At 63.1% G+C, this 14,910-nt stretch overlaps 4 non-coding genes across 4 annotated transcripts; all 4 read right to left on the minus strand.

Annotated features, from left to right (window-relative positions):
* Positions 1-84: 84 nt before the first annotated feature.
* On the minus strand, positions 85-203 carry LOC142866511 (5S ribosomal RNA). The gene has a single exon (XR_012916492.1). It is a non-coding gene; the product is annotated as a 5S ribosomal RNA (ribosomal RNA).
* Positions 204-3,914: 3,711 nt separating this feature from the next.
* Positions 3,915-4,033, minus strand: LOC142866512 (5S ribosomal RNA). The gene has a single exon (XR_012916493.1). It is a non-coding gene; the product is annotated as a 5S ribosomal RNA (ribosomal RNA).
* Positions 4,034-7,796: 3,763 nt separating this feature from the next.
* On the minus strand, positions 7,797-7,915 carry LOC142866513 (5S ribosomal RNA). Its single transcript, XR_012916494.1, has one exon. It is a non-coding gene; the product is annotated as a 5S ribosomal RNA (ribosomal RNA).
* Positions 7,916-11,628: 3,713 nt separating this feature from the next.
* Positions 11,629-11,747, minus strand: LOC142866424 (5S ribosomal RNA). The gene has a single exon (XR_012916405.1). It is a non-coding gene; the product is annotated as a 5S ribosomal RNA (ribosomal RNA).
* Between the last annotated feature and the right edge of the window lie 3,163 nt (positions 11,748-14,910).

Here is a 14,910-nt window from a genome sequence, read left to right on the forward strand (position 1 = left end):
GTGGGGGTGACCCCCACCCCGGGCCGCCGCCGCGCTCCCAGAAAGGGGACAGAACAAGAGGCAAAAAAAAAAAAAAAAAGCAGCAGCCTGTGGCACCCGGTATTCCCAGGCGGTCTCCCATCCAAGTACTAACCAGGCCCGACCCTGCTTAGCTTCCGAGACCAGACGAGATCGGGGGCGTTCAGGGTGGTGTGGCCCTAGACGGCGGCGGAGGGCGCCCCTGCCCCGCTCGAGAAGCCGAGCCTCTCTGGGCTTCCCCGCCGCCGCCTCCCGCCCCAGGCCCCGCGCCGGGCCGGGCCGGTTGAGTTCGCTGGCCGGGTCCCGCGGGCTCCCAGGGACGGGGGTGATGGGCGGGGCGGGGCGGGGCGGGGGGCTGTCTCTCTATACACACACACACACACTCACACTCACTCACACTCACACAAGATGCGCCTCCACGGCTGGACTCGCCAAGGTGGAGCCCTCCCAGCCCCCCTCGTCTCCTCGCCCGGCCTCCTTCACCTACCCGCTGCCCACCCCCAGCGCGTCGCTGCCTGCCGCTGACTGCGCACGCGCGGGACGCTCGCCCTTTGACCCCAGCCAGGGGCCGCCCTCCCCCACAACCCCTTTCAGCTGCGCCCCCCCCTCGCCCTGTGGGTGGGCTGCCGCCTATTCCCCCGGGCCAGGGCTGGGGCACAGCCAGTGTATGGGGCGTCTCTCTCTGGGGATGTGTCCCATGGGTGGGGTGGGGTGGCGTGGTTTGGGGGGCGCTGAAGAAATCAGTCCCCTCCATCTCCTACCTCTGGAAAACGCCCAAGCCCGTGGAGAACTGCCGGCACCGCTTCGTGGGGGCCGGGACCCTCCTCCGTGTCCTAGTCCAAGGGGCCTGGGCCTGGCCGGGGCTGCATTGGACCCCGACCACCCTGGCGTGTGGACTCGCTAAAAATCGGCCATTAGATATTGGATTCCAGCTTCCTGGAGGTCATTTCACTAATGAGTGCACCGGAAAGAGTTTCCTAATCCATCTGTGAGGGTGGCAACTGAAAGAGAATTTTAAAGCTGACAGAATAGGCGAGGGAAGGCATAGGAGATTTCCACACCCAGCAAGGAAGACTTTCCCGAAATGGAAGAAAGAAACGAGCAAACAGAGACACCGGTAGCCCGCCCGGAAAAGAGTCTGCCCCTGAGAGAAAGCACCCTGACCAGGTTCACCCGTGGGTGGGTGGCGAGCTAGCGGCATTCAGAAGAGCGAGGCCCGCAGTCTGTGCGGAAGACACCTGCGCTCGGGTGTGTGTGGCGGCGCGATTCACAAGCAGCTCTAGACGTTAAACCAAGGAGAAGCCAGGGAGTTCCCAACGCCCCAGGTGTCCTCAGCCCACGACTGGCTGCTGTGGGAATGCGAAGCCCGGCTCCTTGTCTCAGAGCGGGGTTCCCAGGAGGATCAGGCTGAAGCTGGGACTTGGCCTCAAAGTGTCCCCTCGCACGGCCACCCCCTTCCCCTTCCTGCTCCTCTACTCCTGGTGCCCCTCCATCCAGGGGCCAGACCTTAAAGAGTCACCGCAAGAGAATCCTGGTCCCAAAGGAGCCTTCTGGGGGACCGGTGCTGAGAGAGGTTGTGGGCATGGCCCGCTGGGGCTCTGCCCGACCCAGGGCTGAGAGATGCCACCTCCCAGCTCTGGGTCCCTGCAGGAAGTGTTGGCAAGCACAGGGCCGGTCCTCCAAAGGCCCAGGTGCAGGGAGCCCAGGCCAAGCAGCCTGTGGAAGAAGCCACTTGCCGTGCCACCCCGGGAACAGGACTGCAGGCCCCGGCCCTTCCCACCTCCTCCTCCTCCTGCTCCTCCTCCTCCCCCCCGGCCCCCCCCCACAGGGCACAGGGCTCAGAGACACCTCAGACTCTTGCTACCCAAAGTGCAAAGGGCATCAGTTGCTCCTCCAACCCCCCCGCCCAGCAGACCACGTTGTCCAGCCAGCCCCCGGGCCTCCCTGGGGTGCCCAGCACAAAAGTGCAGACACCCACCGGACCCTCAATCTCAGTTTTCGGAGGTTTTTGCCACTCTAAGGACCCGCAGGCCAGCTGGGCCTTCGGGCAGGACAGAGAGCCCCGGAATCCGACGTGGAGAGCTGCGTGTACGTCCCCATCAGGAGGCGGTCCCCACCTCCGCGGCTCTCCCCTTGCGGGGAGCGGCAGCCCAGCCGGCAGCCGCAGGGCCTCAGGGAAGACACCAGGCTGGGCCCCCGCGGCACAGCGGGGGCACGTCCCCCGCACTCACGCGACTTAGGGACGGCTGCTGGAGACTGCTGCGGCCACCCTGCTGCCGGGTTTCTGGAGGGCTTCCTGGAAGCAGCATCCACACCAAGCCCTTGGAAGGCCCAGGCGACGGAGGAGCCGGTCAGGCAGGGGCAGAGGACGGTGACCCGCCGGGCGGGGAGGAGCCGGTCAGGCGGGGGCCCAGGACAGTGACGGGTCTGGCCGGGGAGGAGTGCGTCAGGCAGGGGCAGAGGAGACGGGGGCTGGGTAAGGGTTAGGGTGACAGTTAGGGCACAATTCACAATCCCAAAGACGTGGAAGCGACCCGAGTGCCCATCCATCCAGGAGTGCATCAATAAAATGTGGCGCGTGGACACCACGGAGTGCCATTCGGCTGTGAGGAGCAGCGGTGAGAGGGCGCCTCTCGTGTTCTCCTGGCCAGAGCTGGAACCCGTTCCAGTAAGCCAGGTATCCCAAGAATGGACACACGAGCACCACGTGAGCACGCTCACCAGCAAATTGGTACGAACGGATGGACGCCTAAGTGGACAGAGAGGAGTCACCTTCATCGGGTGGGTGTCGGGCGGGTGGGGGGAGGGGAGGGGCATACACATCCATTAGGCATGGGGTGGGTGCGCACCGACTGGGGGATGGGCGCACTTGAAGCTCTGACCCGAGGGGGGAGGCTTGGAGAGGGCAAGGCACCCGACCTTAACATTGGTACCCCCACAATACGCTGGAACAACATGAGAGGTATATGAATAAGAACACAGGGGGGGCTGGGCGCGGTGGCTCACGCCTGTAATCCTAGCTCTCTGGGAGGCCGAGGCGGGCGGATTGCTCCAGGTCAGGAGTTCGAAACCAGCCTGAGCAAGAGCGAGACCCCGTCTCTACTAAAAATAGAGAGAAATTAATTGGCCAACTAATATATATAGAAAAACACAGCCGGGCGTGGTGGTGCATGCCTGTAGTCCCAACTACTCGGGAGGCTGAGGCAGCAGGATTGCTTGAGCCCGGAGATTGAGGTTGCTGTGAGCTAGGCTGACGCCATGGCACTCACTCTAGCCTGGGCAGCAAAACGAGACTCTGTCTCAAAAAAAAAAAAAAAAGAACACAGGGGGGAGGGGGGCACGGGCAACACATGTCACCTGAATACTTGTACTCCCATCATCTGCTTGAAGAGAGAGAGAAAAGAAAATGCAATCCTAGAGGTAAGAGACACTTTTTAAAAATAATGAATCCGAAGAGAAAAGTAAAAGGAGGCCTGTGGAGCAGGTCTGGGTGTGACTCCGGATCCCCCAACATCAGGTGCCACCACCAAAGATTCCTGCGTGTAGCCCATAGAACCCCAAAAGCAACGGGACGAGTTCTGGTCACATACTCCCTCAAAATGACATCCTGGCCTTCTTCTGGAACTCCCTCCCCTCTCAGACTCTCAAGGTTTCCTCCAGCGTGTCGGTTCCCACAGAGCAGACCTTTGGTCTGAGACCTGACAGTCCAGATGCCACGCATGCTGCCGCGTGGCGGCGGTGTCGCGGCTTGGGACAAGAGGAGGCCCCACGGTGCGGGCTGGGGCGCCAGGCACCGCGGGCGGGCGCTGAGGGTGGGGGTGACCCCCACCCCGGGCCGCCGCCGCGCTCCCAGAAAGGGGACAGAACAAGAGGCAAAAAAAAAAAAAAAAAGCAGCAGCCTGTGGCACCCGGTATTCCCAGGCGGTCTCCCATCCAAGTACTAACCAGGCCCGACCCTGCTTAGCTTCCGAGACCAGACGAGATCGGGGGCGTTCAGGGTGGTGTGGCCCTAGACGGCGGCGGAGGGCGCCCCTGCCCCGCTCGAGAAGCCGAGCCTCTCTGGGCTTCCCCGCCGCCGCCTCCCGCCCCAGGCCCCGCGCCGGGCCGGGCCGGTTGAGTTCGCTGGCCGGGTCCCCCGGGCTCCCAGGGACGGGGGTGATGGGCGGGGCGGGGCGGGGCGGGGGGCTGTCTCTCTATACACACACACACACACTCACACTCACTCACACTCACACAAGATGCGCCTCCACGGCTGGACTCGCCAAGGTGGAGCCCTCCCAGCCCCCCTCCTCTCCTCGCCCGGCCTCCTTCACCTACCCGCTGCCCACCCCCAGCGCGTCGCTGCCTGCCGCTGACTGCGCACGCGCGGGACGCTCGCCCTTTGACCCCAGCCAGGGGCCGCCCTCCCCCACAACCCCTTTCAGCTGCGCCCCCCCCTCGCCCTGTGGGTGGGCTGCCGCCTATTCCCCCGGGCCAGGGCTGGGGCACAGCCAGTGTATGGGGCGTCTCTCTCTGGGGATGTGTCCCATGGGTGGGGTGGGGTGGCGTGGTTTGGGGGGCGCTGAAGAAATCAGTCCCCTCCATCTCCTACCTCTGGAAAACGCCCAAGCCCGTGGAGAACTGCCGGCACCGCTTCGTGGGGGCCGGGACCCTCCTCCGTGTCCTAGTCCAAGGGGCCTGGGCCTGGCCGGGGCTGCATTGGACCCCGACCACCCTGGCGTGTGGACTCGCTAAAAATCGGCCATTAGATATTGGATTCCAGCTTCCTGGAGGTCATTTCACTAATGAGTGCACCGGAAAGAGTTTCCTAATCCATCTGTGAGGGTGGCAACTGAAAGAGAATTTTAAAGCTGACAGAATAGGCGAGGGAAGGCATAGGAGATTTCCACACCCAGCAAGGAAGACTTTCCCGAAATGGAAGAAAGAAACGAGCAAACAGAGACACCGGTAGCCCGTCCGGAAAAGAGTCTGCCCCTGAGAGAAAGCACCCTGACCAGGTTCACCCGTGGGTGGGTGGCGAGCTAGCGGCATTCAGAAGAGCGAGGCCCGCAGTCTGTGCGGAAGACACCTGCGCTCGGGTGTGTGTGGCGGCGCGATTCACAAGCAGCTCTAGACGTTAAACCAAGGAGAAGCCAGGGAGTTCCCAACGCCCCAGGTGTCCTCAGCCCACGACTGGCTGCTGTGGGAATGCGAAGCCCGGCTCCTTGTCTCAGAGCGGGGTTCCCAGGAGGATCAGGCTGAAGCTGGGACTTGGCCTCAAAGTGTCCCCTCGCACGGCCACCCCCTTCCCCTTCCTGCTCCTCTACTCCTGGTGCCCCTCCATCCAGGGGCCAGACCTTAAAGAGTCACCGCAAGAGAATCCTGGTCCCAAAGGAGCCTTCTGGGGGACCGGTGCTGAGAGAGGTTGTGGGCATGGCCCGCTGGGGCTCTGCCCGACCCAGGGCTGAGAGATGCCACCTCCCAGCTCTGGGTCCCTGCAGGAAGTGTTGGCAAGCACAGGGCCGGTCCTCCAAAGGCCCAGGTGCAGGGAGCCCAGGCCAAGCAGCCTGTGGAAGAAGCCACTTGCCGTGCCACCCCGGGAACCGGACTGCAGGCCCCGGCCCTTCCCACCTCCTCCTCCTCCTGCTCCTCCTCCTCCCCCCGCCCCGCCCCCACAGGGCACAGGGCTCAGAGACACCTCAGACTCTTGCTACCCAAAGTGCAAAGGGCATCAGTTGCTCCTCCAACCCCCCCCCCGCCCAGCAGACCACGTTGTCCAGCCAGCCCCCGGGCCTCCCTGGGGTGCCCAGCACAAAAGTGCAGACACCCACGGGACCCTCAGTCTCAGTTTTCGGAGGTTTTTGCCACTCTAAGGACCCGCAGGCCAGCTGGGCCTTCGGGCAGGACAGAGAGCCCCGGAATCCGACGGGGAGAGCTGCGTGTACGTCCCCATCAGGAGGCGGTCCCCACCTCCGCGGCTCTCCCCTTGCGGGGAGCGGCAGCCCAGCCGGCAGCCGCAGGGCCTCAGGGAAGACACCAGGCTGGGCCCCCGCGGCACAGCGGGGGCACGTCCCCCGCACTCACGCGACTTAGGGACGGCTGCTGGAGACTGCTGCGGCCACCCTGCTGCCGGGTTTCTGGAGGGCTTCCTGGAAGCAGCATCCACACCAAGCCCTTGGAAGGCCCAGGCGACGGAGGAGCCGGTCAGGCAGGGGCCGAGGACGGTGAGAGGCCGGGCGGGAAGGAGCGTGTCAGGCAGGGGCAGAGGACGGTGACCGGCCGGGCGGGGAGGAGCCGGTCAGGCGGGGGCCCAGGACAGTGACGGGTCTGGCCGGGGAGGAGTGCGTCAGGCAGGGGCAGAGGAGACGGGGGCTGGGTAAGGGTTAGGGTGACAGTTAGGGCACAATTCACAATCCCAAAGACGTGGAAGCGACCCGAGTGCCCATCCATCCAGGAGTGCATCAATAAAATGTGGCGCGTGGACACCACGGAGTGCCATTCGGCTGTGAGGAGCAGCGGTGAGAGGGCGCCTCTCGTGTTCTCCTGGCCAGAGCTGGAACCCGTTCCAGTAAGCCAGGTAGCCCAAGAATGGACACACGAGCACCAGGTGAGCGCGCTCACCAGCAAATTGGTACGAACGGATGGACGCCTAAGTGGACAGAGAGGAGTCACCTTCATCGGGTGGGTGTCGGGCGGGTGGGGGGAGGGGAGGGGCATACACATCCATTAGGCATGGGGTGGGTGCGCACCGACTGGGGGATGGGCGCACTTGAAGCTCTGACCCGAGGGGGGAGGCTTGGAGAGGGCAAGGCACCCGACCTTAACATTGGTACCCCCACAATACGCTGGAACAACATGAGAGGTATATGAATAAGAACACAGGGGGGGCCGGGCGCGGTGGCTCACGCCTGTAATCCTAGCTCTCTGGGAGGCCGAGGCGGGCGGATTGCTCCAGGTCAGGAGTTCGAAACCAGCCTGAGCAAGAGCGAGACCCCGTCTCTACTAAAAATAGAGAGAAATTAATTGGCCAACTAATATATATAGAAAAACACAGCCGGGCGTGGTGGTGCATGCCTGTAGTCCCAACTACTCGGGAGGCTGAGGCAGCAGGATTGCTTGAGCCCGGAGATTGAGGTTGCTGTGAGCTAGGCTGACGCCATGGCACTCACTCTAGCCTGGGCAGCAAAACGAGACTCTGTCTCAAAAAAAAAAAAAAAAAAAGAACACAGGGGGGAGGGGGGCACGGGCAACACATGTCACCTGAATACTTGTACTCCCATCATCTGCTTGAAGAGAGAGAGAAAAGAAAATGCAATCCTAGAGGTAAGAGACACTTTTTAAAAATAATGAATCCGAAGAGAAAAGTAAAAGGAGGCCTGTGGAGCAGGTCTGGGTGTGACTCCGGATCCCCCAACATCAGGTGCCACCACCAAAGATTCCTGCGTGTAGCCCATAGAACCCCAAAAGCAACGGGACGAGTTCTGGTCACATACTCCCTCAAAATGACATCCTGGCCTTCTTCTGGAACTCCCTCCCCTCTCAGACTCTCAAGGTTTCCTCCAGCGTGTCGGTTCCCACAGAGCAGACCTTTGGTCTGAGACCTGACAGTCCAGATGCCACGCATGCTGCCGCGTGGCGGCGGTGTCGCGGCTTGGGACAAGAGGAGGCCCCACGGTGCGGGCTGGGGCGCCAGGCACCGCGGGCGGGCGCTGAGGGTGGGGGTGACCCCCACCCCGGGCCGCCGCCGCGCTCCCAGAAAGGGGACAGAACAAGAGGCAAAAAAAAAAAAAAAAAGCAGCAGCCTGTGGCACCCGGTATTCCCAGGCGGTCTCCCATCCAAGTACTAACCAGGCCCGACCCTGCTTAGCTTCCGAGACCAGACGAGATCGGGGGCGTTCAGGGTGGTGTGGCCCTAGACGGCGGCGGAGGGCGCCCCTGCCCCGCTCGAGAAGCCGAGCCTCTCTGGGCTTCCCCGCCGCCGCCTCCCGCCCCAGGCCCCGCGCCGGGCCGGGCCGGTTGAGTTCGCTGGCCGGGTCCCGCGGGCTCCCAGGGACGGGGGTGATGGGCGGGGCGGGGCGGGGCGGGGGGCTGTCTCTCTATACACACACACACACACTCACACTCACTCACACTCACACAAGATGCGCCTCCACGGCTGGACTCGCCAAGGTGGAGCCCTCCCAGCCCCCCTCGTCTCCTCGCCCGGCCTCCTTCACCTACCCGCTGCCCACCCCCAGCGCGTCGCTGCCTGCCGCTGACTGCGCACGCGCGGGACGCTCGCCCTTTGACCCCAGCCAGGGGCCGCCCTCCCCCACAACCCCTTTCAGCTGCGCCCCCCCCTCGCCCTGTGGGTGGGCTGCCGCCTATTCCCCCGGGCCAGGGCTGGGGCACAGCCAGTGTATGGGGCGTCTCTCTCTGGGGATGTGTCCCATGGGTGGGGTGGGGTGGCGTGGTTTGGGGGGCGCTGAAGAAATCAGTCCCCTCCATCTCCTACCTCTGGAAAACGCCCAAGCCCGTGGAGAACTGCCGGCACCGCTTCGTGGGGGCCGGGACCCTCCTCCGTGTCCTAGTCCAAGGGGCCTGGGCCTGGCCGGGGCTGCATTGGACCCCGACCACCCTGGCGTGTGGACTCGCTAAAAATCGGCCATTAGATATTGGATTCCAGCTTCCTGGAGGTCATTTCACTAATGAGTGCACCGGAAAGAGTTTCCTAATCCATCTGTGAGGGTGGCAACTGAAAGAGAATTTTAAAGCTGACAGAATAGGCGAGGGAAGGCATAGGAGATTTCCACACCCAGCAAGGAAGACTTTCCCGAAATGGAAGAAAGAAACGAGCAAACAGAGACACCGGTAGCCCGCCCGGAAAAGAGTCTGCCCCTGAGAGAAAGCACCCTGACCAGGTTCACCCGTGGGTGGGTGGCGAGCTAGCGGCATTCAGAAGAGCGAGGCCCGCAGTCTGTGCGGAAGACACCTGCGCTCGGGTGTGTGTGGCGGCGCGATTCACAAGCAGCTCTAGACGTTAAACCAAGGAGAAGCCAGGGAGTTCCCAACGCCCCAGGTGTCCTCAGCCCACGACTGGCTGCTGTGGGAATGCGAAGCCCGGCTCCTTGTCTCAGAGCGGGGTTCCCAGGAGGATCAGGCTGAAGCTGGGACTTGGCCTCAAAGTGTCCCCTCGCACGGCCACCCCCTTCCCCTTCCTGCTCCTCTACTCCTGGTGCCCCTCCATCCAGGGGCCAGACCTTAAAGAGTCACCGCAAGAGAATCCTGGTCCCAAAGGAGCCTTCTGGGGGACCGGTGCTGAGAGAGGTTGTGGGCATGGCCCGCTGGGGCTCTGCCCGACCCAGGGCTGAGAGATGCCACCTCCCAGCTCTGGGTCCCTGCAGGAAGTGTTGGCAAGCACAGGGCCGGTCCTCCAAAGGCCCAGGTGCAGGGAGCCCAGGCCAAGCAGCCTGTGGAAGAAGCCACTTGCCGTGCCACCCCGGGAACAGGACTGCAGGCCCCGGCCCTTCCCACCTCCTCCTCCTCCTGCTCCTCCTCCTCCCCCCCGGCCCCCCCCCACAGGGCACAGGGCTCAGAGACACCTCAGACTCTTGCTACCCAAAGTGCAAAGGGCATCAGTTGCTCCTCCAACCCCCCCGCCCAGCAGACCACGTTGTCCAGCCAGCCCCCGGGCCTCCCTGGGGTGCCCAGCACAAAAGTGCAGACACCCACCGGACCCTCAATCTCAGTTTTCGGAGGTTTTTGCCACTCTAAGGACCCGCAGGCCAGCTGGGCCTTCGGGCAGGACAGAGAGCCCCGGAATCCGACGTGGAGAGCTGCGTGTACGTCCCCATCAGGAGGCGGTCCCCACCTCCGCGGCTCTCCCCTTGCGGGGAGCGGCAGCCCAGCCGGCAGCCGCAGGGCCTCAGGGAAGACACCAGGCTGGGCCCCCGCGGCACAGCGGGGGCACGTCCCCCGCACTCACGCGACTTAGGGACGGCTGCTGGAGACTGCTGCGGCCACCCTGCTGCCGGGTTTCTGGAGGGCTTCCTGGAAGCAGCATCCACACCAAGCCCTTGGAAGGCCCAGGCGACGGAGGAGCCGGTCAGGCAGGGGCAGAGGACGGTGACCCGCCGGGCGGGGAGGAGCCGGTCAGGCGGGGGCCCAGGACAGTGACGGGTCTGGCCGGGGAGGAGTGCGTCAGGCAGGGGCAGAGGAGACGGGGGCTGGGTAAGGGTTAGGGTGACAGTTAGGGCACAATTCACAATCCCAAAGACGTGGAAGCGACCCGAGTGCCCATCCATCCAGGAGTGCATCAATAAAATGTGGCGCGTGGACACCACGGAGTGCCATTCGGCTGTGAGGAGCAGCGGTGAGAGGGCGCCTCTCGTGTTCTCCTGGCCAGAGCTGGAACCCGTTCCAGTAAGCCAGGTATCCCAAGAATGGACACACGAGCACCACGTGAGCACGCTCACCAGCAAATTGGTACGAACGGATGGACGCCTAAGTGGACAGAGAGGAGTCACCTTCATCGGGTGGGTGTCGGGCGGGTGGGGGGAGGGGAGGGGCATACACATCCATTAGGCATGGGGTGGGTGCGCACCGACTGGGGGATGGGCGCACTTGAAGCTCTGACCCGAGGGGGGAGGCTTGGAGAGGGCAAGGCACCCGACCTTAACATTGGTACCCCCACAATACGCTGGAACAACATGAGAGGTATATGAATAAGAACACAGGGGGGGCTGGGCGCGGTGGCTCACGCCTGTAATCCTAGCTCTCTGGGAGGCCGAGGCGGGCGGATTGCTCCAGGTCAGGAGTTCGAAACCAGCCTGAGCAAGAGCGAGACCCCGTCTCTACTAAAAATAGAGAGAAATTAATTGGCCAACTAATATATATAGAAAAACACAGCCGGGCGTGGTGGTGCATGCCTGTAGTCCCAACTACTCGGGAGGCTGAGGCAGCAGGATTGCTTGAGCCCGGAGATTGAGGTTGCTGTGAGCTAGGCTGACGCCATGGCACTCACTCTAGCCTGGGCAGCAAAACGAGACTCTGTCTCAAAAAAAAAAAAAAAAGAACACAGGGGGGAGGGGGGCACGGGCAACACATGTCACCTGAATACTTGTACTCCCATCATCTGCTTGAAGAGAGAGAGAAAAGAAAATGCAATCCTAGAGGTAAGAGACACTTTTTAAAAATAATGAATCCGAAGAGAAAAGTAAAAGGAGGCCTGTGGAGCAGGTCTGGGTGTGACTCCGGATCCCCCAACATCAGGTGCCACCACCAAAGATTCCTGCGTGTAGCCCATAGAACCCCAAAAGCAACGGGACGAGTTCTGGTCACATACTCCCTCAAAATGACATCCTGGCCTTCTTCTGGAACTCCCTCCCCTCTCAGACTCTCAAGGTTTCCTCCAGCGTGTCGGTTCCCACAGAGCAGACCTTTGGTCTGAGACCTGACAGTCCAGATGCACGCATGCTGCCGCGTGGCGGCGGTGTCGCGGCTTGGGACAAAAGGAGGCCCCACGGTGCGGGCTGGGGCGCCAGGCACCGCGGGCGGGCGCTGAGGGTGGGGGTGACCCCCACCCCGGGCCGCCGCCTCGCTCCCAGAAAGGGGACAGAACAAGAGGCAAGAAAAAAAAAAAAAAAAAGCAGCAGCCTGTGGCACCCGGTATTCCCAGGCGGTCTCCCATCCAAGTACTAACCAGGCCCGACCCTGCTTAGCTTCCGAGACCAGACGAGATCGGGCGCGTTCAGGGTGGTGTGGCCCTAGACGGCGGAGGGCGCCCCTGCCCCGCTCGAGAAGCCGAGCCTCTCTGGGCTTCCCCGCCGCCGCCTCCCGCCCCAGGCCCCGCGCCGGGCCGGGCCGTTTGAGTTCGCTGGCCGGGTCCCCCGGGCTCCCAGGGACGGGGGTGATGGGCGGGGCGGGGCGGGGCGGGGGGCTGTCTCTCTATACACACACACACACATTCACACTCACTCACACAAGATGCGACTCCACGGCTAGACTCGCCAAGGTGGAGCCCTCCCCGCCCCCCTCGTCTCCTCGCCCGGCCTCCTTCACCTACCCGCTGCCCACCCCCAGCGCGTCGCTGCCGCTGACTGCGCACGCGCGGGACGCTCGCCCTTTGACCCCAGCCAGGGGCCTCCCTCCCCCACAACCCCTTTCAGCTGGGCCCCCCGCCCTGTGGGTGGGCTGCCGCCTATTCCCCCGGGCCGGGCTGGGGCACAGCGCACGGGGGAGGGGAGCGAGTGTATGGGGCATCTCTCTCTCTCTCTAGGGATGTGTCCCATGGGTGGGGTGGCGTGGTTTGTGGGGCGCTGAAGAAATCAGTCCTCTCCATCTCCTACCTCTGTGGCCCAGTCCATGGAGATGGGCAGGCAGGTCGCTGTTTTGAACTGGCTGTGTCCACTCACACATGGGAGACGGGCAGAGGGGGCGCTGTGTTGAACTGGCAGAGTCCACTCACCCACGAGAGACGGGCAGGCAGCTCACTGTGTTTACCTGGCTGTGTCCACTCACGCACGGGACACGGGCAGTCAGGGCGCGGTGTGGAACTGGCAATGTCCACTCAAAGACGGTTGACGGGCAGGTTGGGCGCTGTGTGCAACTGGCTGTGTCCCCTGACCCACGGGTGACAGGTAGGTAGGGCGCTGTGTGGAACTGGCAGTGTCCACTCACCGATGGTTGACGGGCAGGTAGGGCGCTGTGTGGAACTGGCTGTGTCCACTAACCAACGGGAGACGGGCAGGCAGGGTGTGGTGTGGAACTGGCAGTGTCCACTCACCCACTGCTGACGGGCAGGTAGGGAACTGTGTGGAACTGGCTGTGTCCACTGACCCACGGGTGATTGGCAGGTAGGGTGCTGTGTGGAACTGGCAGTGTCCACTCACCCACGGTTGACGGGCAGGTAGGGCGCTGTGTTTAACTGGCTGTGTCCACTGACCCACGGGTGACGGGCAGGTAGGGCGCTGTGTGTAACTGGCTGTGTCCACTCACACACGGGAGACGGGCAGGCAGGGCGCAGTGTGGAACTGTCGCTGTCCACTCACCCATGGTAGAGAGGCAGGTAGGGCGCTCTGTGGTATGGGCAGTGTCCACTGACCCATGGGTGACAGGAAGGTAGGGCGCTGTGTGGAACTGGCAGTGTCCACTCACCCACGGGAGACGGTCAGGCAGGGCTCGGTGTGGAACTGGCGCTGTCCACTCACCCATGGTAGAGAGGCAGGTTCGGCGCTGTCTGGAACTGGCTGTGTCCCCTGAACAACGGGTGACAGGCAGGTAGGGCGCTGTGTGGAACTGGCAGTGTCCACTCACACACGGTTGACGGGCAGGTAGGGCGCTGTGTGAAACTGGCTGTGTCCACTGACTCACGGGTGACGGGCAGGTAGTGCGCTGTGTGCAACTGGCAGTGGTCACTCACCAACAGGAGACGGGCAGGCAGGGCGCGGTATATATCTGGCGCTGTCCACTCACCCATAGTAGAGACAATGGTAGGGCGCACTGTGGGACGGGCTGTGTCCACTGACTCACGGGTAACGGGTAGGTAAGGCACTGTGTCCAACTGTCTTTGTACACACACCAACGGGGGACCAGCCATCAGGGTGCTGTTTTGTACTTTGAGTGTCCACTCACCCACAGGACACGGTCAGGCAGGTTGTGGTGTGGAACTGGCAGTGTCCACTCACCCACGGCTGACGGGGAGGTAGGGCACTGTGTGGAACTGGCTGTGTCCACTGACCCACGGGTGACTGGCAGGTAGGGCGCTGTGTAGAACTGGCAGTGTCCACTCACCCACGGTTGACGGGCAATTAGGGCGCTGTGTGGAACTGGCTGTGTCCACTGACCCACGGGTGACGGGAGGTAGGGCGCTGTCTTGAACTGGCTGTGTCCACTCACCCTCGGGAGATGGGCAGACAGGCGCGGTGTGGAACTGGCACTGTCCACTCACCCATTGTAGAGAGGCAGGTAAGGTGCTCTGTGGGACGGGCTGTGTCCATTGACCCACGGGTGATGGGTAGGTAAGGCACTGTGTGGAACTGGCTTTGTCCACTCACCCACGGGATACGGGCAGGCAGGGCGCTGTTTTGTACTGGCAGTGTCCACTCACCCACGGGACACAAGCAGGCAGGGCGTTGTGTGGAACTGGCAGTGTCCACTCACCCACGGGTGACGGGCAGGTAGGGTGCTGTGTGGAACTGGCAGTGTCCACTCACACACGGGACACGGGCAGGCAGGGCACGGTGTGGAACTGGCAGTGTCCACTCACCCACGGCTGACGGGCAGGTAGGGCGCTGTGTTTAACTGGCTGTGTCCACTGACCCACGGGTGACGGGCAGGTAGGGCGCTGTGTGGCACTGCAGTGTCCACTCACCCATGGGAGACGGGCAGACAGGTCGCTGTGTTGAACTGGCTGTGTCCACTCACACACGGGAGACGGGCAGGCAGGGCCCTGTGTTGAACTGGCAGTGTCCACTCACCCACGGGGGACGGGCAGGCAGGGCTCTGTGTTGAACTGGCATTGTCCACTCACCCAGGAGAGACGGGCAGGCAGGTCACTGTGTTGACCTGGCTGTGTCTACTCACCCACGGGACACGAGCAGTCAGGGCACGGTGTGGAACTGGCAGTGTCCACTCACCGACGGTTGACGGGCAGGTAGGGCGCTGTGTGGAACTGGCTGTGTCCACAGACCCATGGGTGACGGGCAGGTAGGGCGCTGTGTGGAAATGGCAGTGTCCACTCACCCACGGGAGATGGGCAGGCAGGGCACTGTGTGGATCTGGCGCTGTCCACTCACCCATGGTAGAGAGGCAGGTAGGGCGCTCTGTGGGACGGGCTGTGTCCACTGACCCACGGGTGACGGGTAGGTAAGGCACTGTGTGGAAGTGGCTTTGTCCACACACCCACAGAGAACGGGCAGGCAGGGCGCTGTTTTG

This window comes from Microcebus murinus, unplaced genomic scaffold (genome assembly GCF_040939455.1).
Source record: "Microcebus murinus isolate Inina unplaced genomic scaffold, M.murinus_Inina_mat1.0 scaf006_hap2_Mmur4.0, whole genome shotgun sequence".
Classification (NCBI taxonomy): Eukaryota; Metazoa; Chordata; class Mammalia; order Primates; family Cheirogaleidae; genus Microcebus; species Microcebus murinus.